The sequence below is a fragment of the Myotis nattereri genome, assembly GCF_964212035.1.
Source record: "Myotis nattereri genome assembly, chromosome: 8".
In the NCBI taxonomy this organism is placed as follows: domain Eukaryota; kingdom Metazoa; phylum Chordata; class Mammalia; order Chiroptera; family Vespertilionidae; genus Myotis; species Myotis nattereri.
In genome coordinates this window covers 40,458,823-40,473,022 of record NC_138083.1, presented here as the reverse complement: position 1 = coordinate 40,473,022, position 14,200 = coordinate 40,458,823, and positions in this window count along the sequence as shown.

Here is a 14,200-nt window from a genome sequence, read left to right as displayed (position 1 = left end):
AACTAATAGTGAGTATGCTCTACTCAAGCTCAACTTCAACTCCCATCGAAATTTCCAGTTCCGGCATTAGCCACAGATCTGGTGAAAGATTTCTTTTTCTTAATTAATTTATTTTTGACAGCCTCTGGCCTTACTGGCACTGCTAGCCAGGCCTCAGCCCACATGGAGAATCATACTTGAGGCCTTAGGTCCTAGAGCCCTTCACACAATGGCCATACAACCAATGCTGTGGGATATAAACACAATGTTAGGAGTAAGGCTCACAACCCTCAGAGCCCAACCAGTAGAGCTAGCCAGTCTTTCAAATGTCCATACCTTCCTATTTTTTCATAATCCATACCCCTTGGAGATGAGGGAAACCCATCAGACTGCCCAGCTTCTTGCTAATATGGCAGCTCTACATAGGAACAAATTGCTCATTGTTAACAGTGGAATCCTAACAGGTAAGAGGATTGTTGTGTGAGGATGGCCGGTTGTCCTAATTGGTATCAAGAACATGTTTTCCACCCACATAACAAATTCTGTCCTATGAACACACTCATCAAACTTCCCCTCCCTCTGAAATATTCTGCTGAAGAAAAAAAACCTAGCCCAAGCTTATACTTCATCCAAGGACAAGCCATACGGGTTGACTGATGGAGGTGGCATGGTGTGAAGGTGCGGCCCCCTCAGCCCAATGTGGGAAATTCTGAAAGGTCATCCCATCCTCCAAACTTCCCATAGGTCTGGCTGGAGCCTACACTGGGCCTGCATCATAACCCAAATTCTTCTTCTTCCAAGTGTGGCTTCTTTCCTTTTCGTACCCTAGGTGTTGATCACAAAAGCAGTCTAATGAACTCATACGAGTACATGCTAACCTCCATCTCAATGTCTGCTTCCTGGGAAAACCAGTCTGCAACACCCAGACTAATTCACAGTCATGCTTTGTGAAATGGGGCCCCCACAGCTAATGAAAATGACTATGCCTGATTTCCCAGATAGAAGGGCAATCATTAACCTAGTGAGTATGTGGATCTGTTTCCTGCTTGAGGATGCACAGGAACCCCACATCAGAGTAGATCAGGACCAACTATAAAACCCTGGCTGTGGGCCACCCCAGGAATGTAGACTTTCTCACATCCTCATTGTATCAGAAGCCCTGGAGTAGGAAGGTATAGTCTATTCAAAAGATCTAGTAATTTCTAGGTTCCCAGGGCTCATCAAGAACAATCATCTCCCACTTCTGAGTCACACTAACCCAATAACCAACTCTTCCAAGAAAGGGAAGAAGTTTATGTGACTCTTGGCCATGGTTGTATCTGTTCTCTCTCATATGCCAATCAACTTAACCAACCAACTTAATCAACCACTTTACCCAAACCTACTACTAAAACCGGAGCAACCATGTTCCTAGTGGGTAACTGCCAAACTTGGGAGAAGTAACATGTCCTGGGCTTGCTTTATGAGCTGATACAGTTGCTGCTTTTTACAGAACTGAAACTACCCTTCCAAAAATCCAATGGAATTCTCTCAGTACTCACATTTCAAGGCTTACTGTGGTTGGAATATATTCCTTTGAAATCTGGAGTGAAAGCTTTGTGATTGTTGGAGATGATACACTCACTCAATTGTTCCCCTCCTGATGTTAATCCATTCATGAAAAGAGGAGAGGGGAAAAGACAGAAGCCTTTCTGGAGAACACTGCACAGCTGCTCAGGAAATCTGCTCTTGGGACCCTCCCAGAATGCCCTGAAGGAAATTCACCACGGGAGTGAGGTCATACGCTCATGGCGTTACCTTTGCTATTATTACATATTATTGTTTGCTACTGGGCTGTTGTTCCAACTATAAGAAACAGCTTTGTCTCTAAGATGTTGTGTTTTATTTGAGATGATCTGAGTCATCAAACTCCCACAGTCCTGTGGGAGTGGAGATAAGAGTTTGTGGTTGTTGGCAGCTGTTTATTTGAGGTGGAGGAGAGGACATGGAGGGCAGGTAATAGCTTTTTAAAATTTTGGTGCTGAATGAACAATAGCAATCTGCCAAGTCTGTGTGTGACATCTCTCCCTTTTGTTCCTGCAGATTTACAGTAACAAACAAATCCTTAGCAATTCTGACTAAATATCCAGGAATTAAAATAGCATGTGAATGACACAAAAGGAGCACCCGTGTTCTTGATACATGTGCTTTTTGGTCCAAGATCAACAGAAAAGCATCTGTGTGTGTTCCATAGAAAAGAATATACCTGGAAACTGTAGGGAAATTCTGATTTCTTAAAATTCCCCAGACAAGGCTTTTCATGTACAGATACCACTATAGATGTATATCATGTCTTTGTCATCTGGCTGCAAGTGTAACTATTCAGATTTTGCACTATGAACAGTCAAAATTGCCTTGGATTCAAAACTAAGCTCTCAATTTGTATTTTACAACATGCACTATCTGTACCTAGGATAGTATTTGTCCTTATCAGGTCATAAATGGAAAGTCACCTAATCATTGGTGGCTTGCTTACCATTGGTGGGTGTGATTGACATCTCTCACTATTACCATCTGGCAATCTTCCACGACTACTCCCTTATTCTACTTGAAAGTAATCTGGGAAGGGCAAGGAAAAAAAGAACTGTGGATAAGGTTGCCTTTCTTAAAGAAAGCACCAGAGCTATAACTTTTTAATCACATACTAGAGGCCTGGTGCACGAAATTCGTGTACAGGTGTGGTTCCTAGGCCTGGCCGGTGATTGAAGCATGAGCATCTGGTGTGGAAGGGCGGTCCCAACTAACCTCTGGGCCCTGGGCAGCACATGGGCACCTGGGCCCCCCCACACTCCCCTCCATCTGAGTCACAGCACTCAAGTCTTCACATGAAGATGCAGTGAGCGCGGCCAGATGCCACAGGCTGGGGCGCAGCATGGGCCTCTGGGCGGCCCAGCAGCACCACACGGAAACCGGTCAGGCAGCATGCTCTATCCCGGCTGGCCTTGCAGACCGGCTCCTGTGTGAACCCATGTGGAGCCCTACCAGCCCCTGTGGTCCTGGCAGCTGTGGCCCACCTCACCCAGAAGAGGCAGCACAGATGTGGGGCAGCCTCCTCACTGGCTCCCAGCACCTGAACACGGGGGCTTCCCCAGTGTGCGAGCCCTGGTGTCCCAGGGAAAGGTAGCAGAGGAAGTGAGAGAGAGCTCAGCAGACACCCTGCATTCTCACCGCACCTCCATCCTTGTCACTCCCGCCCCCAGGTAGCCGGTGAGAGGTTACAGTGCATCATTGATGCCTGCCATGTTCCATGCCGCCCCCAGTGGTCAGCGCATGTCATAGTAAGCAGTTGAACTCCCAGTTGAGGGGACAATTTGCATACTAGGCTTTTATTATGTAGGATACATTTGATCTTAAAGGCAAGAAGACATTGAAAGCTAACTATGTCAAGCATTGTCTTACACATTCTATTTGTTATTGGATTTGATCCTGATTATGACAAGGTAAATATTAAAATTCTGTATTTTTAAGTGGAGAATAAAGAATTTATTAGGTGGAATTAGCGAATGTATAAAGCCTCATTAAGATAAAAATCTACCTTTACATTTTCTAAATAATTTAATAACAAAAGTCTTTTAAAAAATCTAACAACTTCCTATTTTAAAAATGATGTTTTTTTAGTTTCAAAACCAGCTTACAATTTTTAGAATGAAAAGGACAAGAAAACTGAGACCCATATATCCAAGTAGAAAAGTAATTCTCTCCCTATCATTTCAAAACACTCCAAGCTGCCAATGAAAATAGTAATTTGTGCTTGAAAGTTTGTAAGTTTTTATTGACCATTGTAATGGGCTGTTGGAAGTTCTCCTTTCGTGTGCTTAATGTATACACAGGAAGTAGTGTTGAATCCATCAGATTCACAGTCCTCAAAACATTTATACAGCAATTAAACACTTTAGGGCTGCTTCAAAGCAAAGAGAAGTACAAGTAGTTTAATGTCTTTCAGTAAAGTTGCCTTCTTCAGAAAGGGTCTAACATATTCTAGTTCCTAGCTTTATGTTCATTACCATCCAATAGGATTTATTTTTCATTGAGCTCGGTATCTGATTATTTTTACCATGTTTTCCTCCTTTATTATATTCTTTACTTCTAAAAGGACATCTAGTCCTCTGCACACAGTGGGTAGTTTTTAAATGTCCCTGAGTTGCAGTTTTTAATTTCTCAAGACTTTCAAAATTATATTAGTAGTTTGCCTGTGGGTGGCCTTTTAAGAAATTGTTCAGATTCATATTCTTCTTTCCTTTTTGCACTATGCTGCCAGGCACACAAATGACATAGTACATATCACTCTGATAAAAGCATGTTTATAGATAGGGCATACTGATACATTAAGAAATTTTCTATAAGGCATTTTAATAAAAATAAGCAATAAAATGGAAATCAGAGAACTGAGTTTTAGACATATGTGAGTTTAGAAAGTAAATTTTTGTATTACCTACTTATTATGCATATTTAAATACTAATGGGTAAAGCAAATAGTAATTTCTATAATAGTATACATTTTTTAAATGTCAAATTCAGAAAAAGGTGTCAAAATAATATTTACTGCTCCTTGTGGGGAAGAGGGTACACAAAAGAAGAATTTATTTGAGGAACTTTATTTGATTACTTATAATTTTGCAAAGTAGAGATCTTTTGATTAGTAGATTGGAATCTTTTCTAATTAGCACATTTGATGCTTTATGTAAAATAGTGTGACTAAAGGGATTGTAAAGACTTGAAAACAGTGTAGCAAGGTAAGTGTTCCTTTTGCAATCTTTATACTCTAAAAATGCTTACTGTTGGAATTCTTTAATTTTTCATATATAATGCAAAGGTAAGGCAGCTTCCACTCATTACCATAGTATAGTTTTATGGTACCTATTGCCTCCATGAGCAGGTGCTTTAAATCACTAACAACCTATGCAACTTCGAGTAAATCATCTAAACTCTCGGGACCTGTTTCCTTATTTAATACAGGAGAAAGTTAAAATCAGTGATTGCTGAGATTCCCATTAACTCTAAAATTCTAAAAGTCTTAAAGGAAATCAAGAGGTACACACTTCCAGTTATAAAATCAATAAAGTAAAAGGATATAATGTACAGCATGGTGCATATAATAAATAATAATATATTGCAAATTTGGAAGTTACTAAGAAAGTAAATTGTAAAAGTTCTCATCACAAGAAAAAATTATTATAACTTCATATGGGGACAGAGAGTAGATAGACTTATTGTGGTGATAATTTCACAATATATAAAATGTTGAATCTAATGTTGTATACCTAAAACTAATACAAAGTTATATGTCAATTAGACTTCAATTTAAAAAATTCTATAACACAGAATTGCATGCTAAGGGCTATCTTTTATCATGTAATTGGTACTCTACCAAAAAGATAAGAGTTTACATAAATTAAACAGACTGCTTAAAATATAAATCAAGAGGTTGAAAATGTAGAAATGATTTTTCGCTGTCAGCCATGATTGAGTAACTGGTACCAAACTAACCCTCCTATGTTAAACTGCCACAAACTGGACAAATATTTAAGACATTAGAAAATAGGAAATGGAGAGGGAACTAAGATGGTGGCATAGATAAACACCGGTACTCGCTGCCTCCCACAACCACATCAAAATTACAACTAAAATACAGAACAACCATCATCCACAACTGCCGGAAAGTTGGCTGGATGTTAAGTTCTACAACTACAGAAGTAAAGAAGAAAGCACACTGAGACTGGTAGGAGAGGCAGAGGCATGGAACAGGCTGGTCCGGCACCCACCTGTCCCATTTTTTCAATCCGGAGGGAGATCTTTGCGGAGGCTGCCCAGAGGAGCAAGGAGTCCCAGCCCCACACCAGACTCCCAGCCCAGGGTTCCAGAGCTGGGAAAAGAAGTCCCCATAACTACAGGCTGTAAAAACCAGTGTGGATTGGAGCTCAGTGACACAGAGGCTGCTGCAGACCCAGCTGTTCCTTTTAAAAGGCCAGCACCATGAACTGAACTTACAAGGTCCTGCTTCCTCTGAGCTCCAGCACCAGGGTGAGGCTCTGGGGGACACCTTTGTCTGGCATCGGGGAAGGAACTTGGGGCTGGCTTTATCCCAGACAGAGGTACTCACAGAGATCATTGTTCCTGTGCTGGGACCTCCCCAGGCACAGGCTGACTGGCAGTCATTTCTGTTTGCTCTGCCCTGGTGATTCCCGAAGACCCCACCTCATCCAATTTACAACTCCACCTAAGCTGCCTATAGCGGCTTTTGCATTTGAACAGCCTGTCCTAGAAAATCTCAAATAAGCTGCAGCTGGGTCAGGAAGTCCCAATAAAAGACCCAAGACCTGGCACCAGCACCAGCCTGCCTTGCTTCATAACTGGGCCTCATCTGGGCCCTTCCAAACTGGATACAAAGAGGAGGAATCTACATATCTCTCTGTAGCTACTGCTGGGTGGCCTCAGGCAGTGGCTGACTTTGGACCTCCCTGGAGACCCAAGAGCCAGTGTACCGAGTGGTCAGTGTCAGACCACACCAGATTACAATTCTACACATCCATAAGCAACACACTCAAGGGGCAGTCTCAGTGAGCACTGCTCCACTGCAAGTCCTGCTCCATAGGGTGTCTCCTGCATAGCAGCTTGCCCACTGTAGTCGCAGCTGGTCCTCACAGCCAATTGGCCTGGAGGTCAATTCCTCCCAGTGATGCCAATAGCAATCAAGTCTCAACTACAACACGACTGTGCTTACAGCCCACAAAGGGATACAGCTAGAGTTCCTAGCTCAGGTGACCGGGGAGGCTGAGTCATTGGGCCCTATAGGACACCTACTACACAAGGCCACTCTACCAACTCAAGGAGACTTAGCAGCTCTACCCAGTACATAAAAACAAACACAGGGAAGCAGCCAATGTGGAGACAAAGAAACATGTTACAAATGAAAGAAATGGAAGAAAGCAAACTACTGGATATAGAGTTCAAAATCACAGTTATAAGGTTACTCAAAAATCTTCTAGAAACCTCTAAGGGACTTAGTCAGACTTTCAAGGATCTTAGTGAGAATGCCAAACACATGGAAAAGGACCATTCAGAAATTAAGCATACACTGACTGAAATATAGAATAATATTCAGAGATTCAACAGTAGAGTAGAGGATTCTGAGAATCAAATCAACGATTTGAAATATGAGGAAGCAAAAACACCCAATCAGAAGAACAAAAAGAAATAAGAATCCAAAAATATGAAGATAGTGTAAAGAACCTCTGGGACAACTTCAAACGTCCGAATTATCAAGGTGCCAGAAGAAGAGAGAATAAGATATTGAAAACCTATTTTGAAAAAAAAAAAAAAAAAAGCAATGACAAAAAACTTCCCCTACCTGGGGAAAGAAATATACTTACAAGTCCAGGAAGCACAGAGAACCCCAAACAAGAGGAACCCAAAAAGGACCACACCAAGACACATCATAATTAAAATGACAAGGGCAAAAGATAAAGAGAGAATCTTAAAAGCAGTAGGAGAAAAGCAGTTAGTTACTTATAAGGGAGTGCCCATATGACTGTCAGCTGACTTCTCAACAGAAACTATGCAGGCTAGATGGGAGTGGAAAGAAATATTCAAAGTGATGAATAGCAAGAACCTACAACCAAGATTACTCTAGCCAGCAAAGCTATCATTTAGAATTAAAGGTCAGATAAAGAACTTCACAGACAAGAAAAAGCTAAAGGAGTTCATCACCACCAAACCAGTATTATATGAAATGTTGAAGGGTATTCTTTATGAAGAAGAACAAGAAAAAGAAAAAGATAAAAATTATGAACAACAAAATGGCAACAAATACATACCTATCAACAATTGAATCTAAAAACCAAAATACATGAATAAGAAATCTAATGAACAGAATAAACTGGTTAATAAAATAGAATCAGAGGCATGGAAATGGAACAGACTGATGATTCTCAGAGAGAAAGGAGGAGGGGGTGGGTGGGAAGAGATTAAACAAAGATCTTATATGCATACATGCATTACTTATGGACACATACAATAGGGTGGCAAAGGCCTGAGGAGGGGCGGGAACCAGGTAGAGGGAGGCAATGGGGGGGGGGGAAGGGATATATATAATAATCTCAACAATAAATATTTTTTAAGGGAAATGCAAGACTGCGATCCTTGAGATTGGATAACTCACAAGGGGAGCTCCATAATCAATCAGGTACTCTACTGAGGGGCACACTCCTACCTGTGGTACATACATCTGGAATAGAAATAAGCATGGTGGTCCCACTGAAGTGAGGAGGCAGAGATCAGAGTTTGGAGTAGCTGACGTGGCTGGAATGTGCAAGACAGGGCACCAGAGAGGAGACAAATGGGCCCAGTGAGAGCTCCAGAAGTTTGTGTGGGATTTCCCAACAAGTCCTTGGCCAAGGGCACAAGAGGCTTGCCAGAGAGCAGCTGCTGTAGAGTGAAGAGAAAATCAGACACACTAGAAGATGAGTAATGCTGGAGAAGCTGAATTTTCTGCCCAGATTTAAGAGATGTCTTTAACATAATGTAATATCCTTTGGTATCCAATTTAATCATCAGAAAAGCTGTACCAAAGGAGTAAGGACCATAACCTAGAGTAAGTCCCATTTTAGATCCCTGCCCAATAGGATAAAAGTAAGTCCTGACAGCGTCTACAGATGAGAGAGGTAGAGTCCCCTCAATTAAGAGGTTTAGGAAATATTTTAGACTTTCCAAATGCCAATCTAATAAAGTAAAAAACAAAGTTATAATACAGGATGGTCAGCCAATGACTGATGTTGCTACTAGAACAAAGATCATCACTTTTCAGAGGAAAACAAAAAAATCTGGTAACATGTACAATGTCCAGAAATCAATAAAAATTACTAGCTATGTAAGGCAGAGGAAAACGTGACCCATAGTCAAAATAATACAGTCAATAGAAATCAAACCTAAACATGGTTCAAATGTTTAACTTATGAGATAAATGTATTAAAGTAGCTATTATAAATATATTCAAAGAACTAAAAGAAAATATGTTCAAATAATTAAAGAAAATATGATCTTATGATCATTGCAACATTTGCAGAAAATGTATTGAAAAAAATACAATTATCTTTTCATGATAAAAACTTGTCAACAGAAAACTTCGTCAACCTGACAAAATACCTTTCAAGCAAACAATACAGCTAACGTAATAATTAACGATAAGAGACTGAATAGTTTTTTCTAACATCAAGAAAAAGCAAAATAACCATTTCACCACTTCTGTTTAACATTGTATCAGCATCCTAACCCAGGTATTATGGCAAAAATATAAATAAAAGATATACAGGATGGAAAATAAAAGGCAAAATTGTCTTATTTGCAGATGACATGATGTCTATGTAAAAACCTAAAGAATCTACAAAAAGACTACTAGAACTAGTACATAAATATAAGCCTAATGTACAAAAATAAATTCTATCTCTATATGCTAGCTACCATCAATTTGAAATCAAAATAACAACATATATAATAGCAGCAAAAAAATACTTAGAAATAAGTTCAACAAAAGGTGCACTAGAATTCCCCACTGAAAATTGAAAAATAATGGTGAGTTAAGTTTAAAGCAACCTACATAAATAGGAGAGATATAGCCTATTCATGGATCGAAAGAGTAAATATTAAGATGTCAATTCTCCCATACTGCTCAACACTGTCAAAGTAATCCTGATTATAGTCTCAGCAGTATTTTTTTTGTAGAAATTGACAAGTTGATTCTAAAATTCATACAGAAATGCTTAGTTTCTTAATTTACAAAATAATCCTTAAAGGATTGGAGGGTTTATACTACTTTAATTTAGAATTTATAAATTTATAGTGATCAAGAGTGTATAGTATAAGCATAAAAATGGATAAATAGATCAAACAACATATAAAGTTCTGAATGGACCCACAATTATACAGGAAAATGACTTCTGACAAAGGTTTCAAAACAATTCAATGGAGAAATGGAAGACTTTTCAACAAATGATGCTAAAATACGTATATGGGGGGGGGAAAAACTTAACCCCTATCATATATTGTATAGAAAAATTATAGATCATGAACCTAAATATAAAATCTAAACATATAAGCTTCCAGAAGAAAACATAAGAGGATATATTTGTGATTTGGTACGTGCAAATGTTCTTTAGATTGAACACAAATAGCAATAAATATAAAATAAAAATTGATATATTAGACTTCATAAAAAATGTTTAATTCCTGTTTATCAAAAGACAGCATTAAGGAAATAATAGACAAGCCAAAAACTGGGGGAAAATATTTGCAAAATATATCTCTGACAAAGTATTGACATCATGGACTATAAAGAATTTATATAATTCAATAAAAAAAAAGACAACAACCAATTTTTTTTAAAATAGCAAAAATTTAAACAGACACTTTACAAAGAAGAAAAGGAGCTCGACAGCATCATTCACTAAAGAAATGTAAATGAAAACCACAATGTAGTGCCATTACACAGAAACTGAAAGTGCTAAAACTAGAGACTGACAACACCAAATGTTGGCAAAGATGTAGTGCAATCTCAAATTCCACACATAGCTGGTGGGAGTGTAAAATGTTAACACTGCTTTGGAAAGTGAGCCTGGCTGATTCTCATATAACCAAACATACACCTATCCCAGCAATTCTACTCCTGGATATTTACTCAAGAGCTATGAAAGCATATTCCACAAAAAGACTTGTATACGAATGCTTATAGTTTAACTCATAGCACCAACAATTGCAAACAACACAAGTGTCCATCAATAAGACAATGGATAAGCAAACTGTGGTAAGTGTACTAGAATATATACACATATATACACACAACATAGATGGAACTAAAAAACATGCTGATTGAAGGAAATCATTCCCTAAAAGATTACATACTGCATGATTGTGTTTGTATAAAGTTCTAAAATAGGCTAAACTAAATCTATCATTTTAAGAAATAAGAATAGCCTCTGGGAGTTTGGGAGCAGGAATTGACTCCAGAGGCAGATAAGACAACACACGTGTTATGTATTTATCAAAAGGTATCACACAGTATACTTAACATTTGTAATTTCACTGTAGGTAGATTTTACTTAAAACAAATAAATTATAAACAGTCATTAAATTCCAGCTAATGATACACATGCTGAAATGTTTGGGGTGAAGTATACTGATGTCTGCAACTTAGTTAGAAATACATTTAAAAAATAAGATAAATAAGATAGAATAAATGGCTACAAATATGATAAAGAAAATACAGTAAAATGTTAATTATAGCATCTATGTGGTGCCTAAACATTTAATGTGGTTTTATTTAAACTCTTCCTTCTGTTTAAGATATTACATATTAAAATATGAATTTAACAAAATTGTAGGACACAAAGTCAACATATAAAAATCAATTGTATCTCGGTATATAAGCAAAAAACAATTGGAAAGAGAAACTAAGATGGCGGCATAGATAAACACCGGGAAATAGTGGCCCCACACAACAATTGAAAATTATCCCAAAGGACGGAGCAAACATCGTCCAAAACAACAGGAAGGCTGGCTGAGTGTAATTTCTACAACTAGAAGAAAAGAAAAGCACGCTGAGAGCCAGAGGAGCTGCGGAGGCTGAGTGCAGAGGTACGGCGGCGGCTCGCGCGCGCGGAAAGGGGGTGGCACCTGAGGACGCGGCTGTCTTTTTGAATCACAAGCTCCCGACTGCTCTGATCTCCGGTTCTGGGAAGTCTCTGGGGACCCAGGACTCATACGGGCAGAGGCTGCTCTCTCAGGCGGCAGCGGGCAAACTTGGGGGGCAGATTTCCCTCGGAGGTGCTTGCAGCCATTGCCGGGACACTGAGACGCTCGACTCCGGGCGAGGAGAATCAGCCATAGCTTCTTTCCCCGCCCTTTTGACTCCCTGAGACCCCGCCCCACCCGGGCTGCGGCAGAGGCTTTTGCATGTGAATGCCCCAGAACTTTGCAACCTGATAATTACCTAACTGCAGCCGGGCCAGCCAGACCCGGAACTTCCAAGAGAAGGCCCAAGGCCCCCCAGCGGCTTGCATTGCTTCACAGCTGAGCCTCTTCGTAGTTCCTGCTGTGTGGCCTCAGGCAGGGGCTGAATTAGCACCTCCTTAGATCCAGGAGCCACTGTACCCAGTGGTCAGAGGGGGTCCATTCTCCCACTTCAGACACAGCTGCTTCCCACAGCCAATTGGCCTGGAGGTCAATTCCTCCCAGTGAGCCTACAACAAGCGAGGCACCAAGAGTGCACCAAGAGTGTCCACCCCAGGTAACTGGGGAGGCTGAGCCACTGGGCCCTACAGGACACCTGGCGTGCAGGCCACTCTATCAACACAGGGAAGCAGCCAAAATGCGGAGACAAAGAAACAGGTCACAATTGGCAGAAACGGAGGAGGCCAGACGACTGGATATAGAGTTCAAGGCCACGTTTATAAGGTTTGTCAAGAATTTTATGGAAACCGCCGATAAATTTAATGAATCCCTCAAGGAGTATGGTGAGACCATGGAGGTCATGAAAAAGGACCAATTAGAAATTATGCATACACTGACTGAAATAAAGAATACTTTACAGAGCTCCAACAGCAGACAAGAGGATCCCAAGAATCAAGTCAAAGATTTGAAATGCAAAGAAACAAAAAATACCCAACCGAAAAAGAAAAAAGAAAAGAGATTCAAAAAATATGAAGATAGTGTAAGGAACCTCTGGGACAACTTCAAGCGTACCAACATCAGAATTATAGGGGTACCAGAAGGAGAGAGAGGGCAAGATATTGAAAACCTTTTTGAAGAAATAATGACAGAAAACTTCCCCCACCTGGTGAAAGAAATGGACTTACAAGTCCAGGAAGCGCAGAGAACCCCAAACAAAAGGAATCCAAAGAGGACCACACCAAGACACATCATAATTAAAATGCCAAGAGCAAAAGATAAAGAGAGAATCTTAAAAGCAGCAAGAGAAAGACAGTCAGTTACCTACAAGGGAGTACCCATCCGACTGTCAGCTGATTTCTCAACAGAAACCATGCAGGCCAGAAGAGAGTGGCAAGAAATATTCAAAGAGATGAATAGCAAGAACCTGCAACCAAGATTACTTTATCCAGCAAAGCTATCATTCAGAATGGAAGGTCAGATAAAGAGCTTCACGGATAAGAAAAAGCTAAAGGAGTTCATCACCACCAAACCAGCATTATATGAAATGCTGAAAGGTATTCTTTAAGAAGAGGAAGAAGAAAAAGGAACTCTTACCATTTGCCACAGCATCGATGGAACTGGAGAGCGGATAAATACCACAAGATCTCACTTATTTGTGGAATATAATGAACAACATAAACTGATGAACAAGGACTGATCCAGAGACGAAGAGGCATTGATTGGACTGTCGGGCCTTGGAGGGAAGGTAGGGGAGGGTGGGGGCAAGGGGGAAAGATCAACCAAAGGACTTATATGCAAGCATATAGGCCTAACCAATGGACACGGACAACGGGGGGGTGAGGGGGTGAGCGGGGAGAGGGGGGGGTAGAGGGTACACATATGTAATATCTTAATCAATAAAAAATATAAAAAAAAAAAAACAATTGGAAAATATTTTTACAAAAGCATTAAAAACATAACATACTTAGGAATAAATTTAATAAGAGGTATGCAAATCTATATACTGCAAAGTATAAAAATATTGATGACAGAATTTTTAAAGGTTTAAATAAATGGAGGAATATATTATGTTCATGGATTAGAAGACTTAATATTGTTACAGTATCAATTCTCCCCATATTGATTTGTAGGTTCAATAAATTCCCAATCAAACGTCCAGCAAGCATTTTTTTTTAATTAATAAAGATGGTCCTAACAAATGTAATAATCTGAACAATAAAGATTTAATTTAAAAAACAAAAAGATGGTCCTATGACTTAAATGAAACCACATAGCCTAAAATAACCATTTTGAAAAAGAAAAACAAAGAATTGAAACATCTGATTTCAAAATTTATTATAAATAATTACTCTAATCAAGGTAAAAGAGTACTGTCATAGCATAAACCAATAAATTAATGGAATGGAATAGAGAGACTAGAAATAGATCCACATATATATGTTCAATTGATTTTTGACAAAGGTACCAAGATAATTAAATGAACAAAATATGATCTTTTTAAAATTTGGTGATGATACAACTG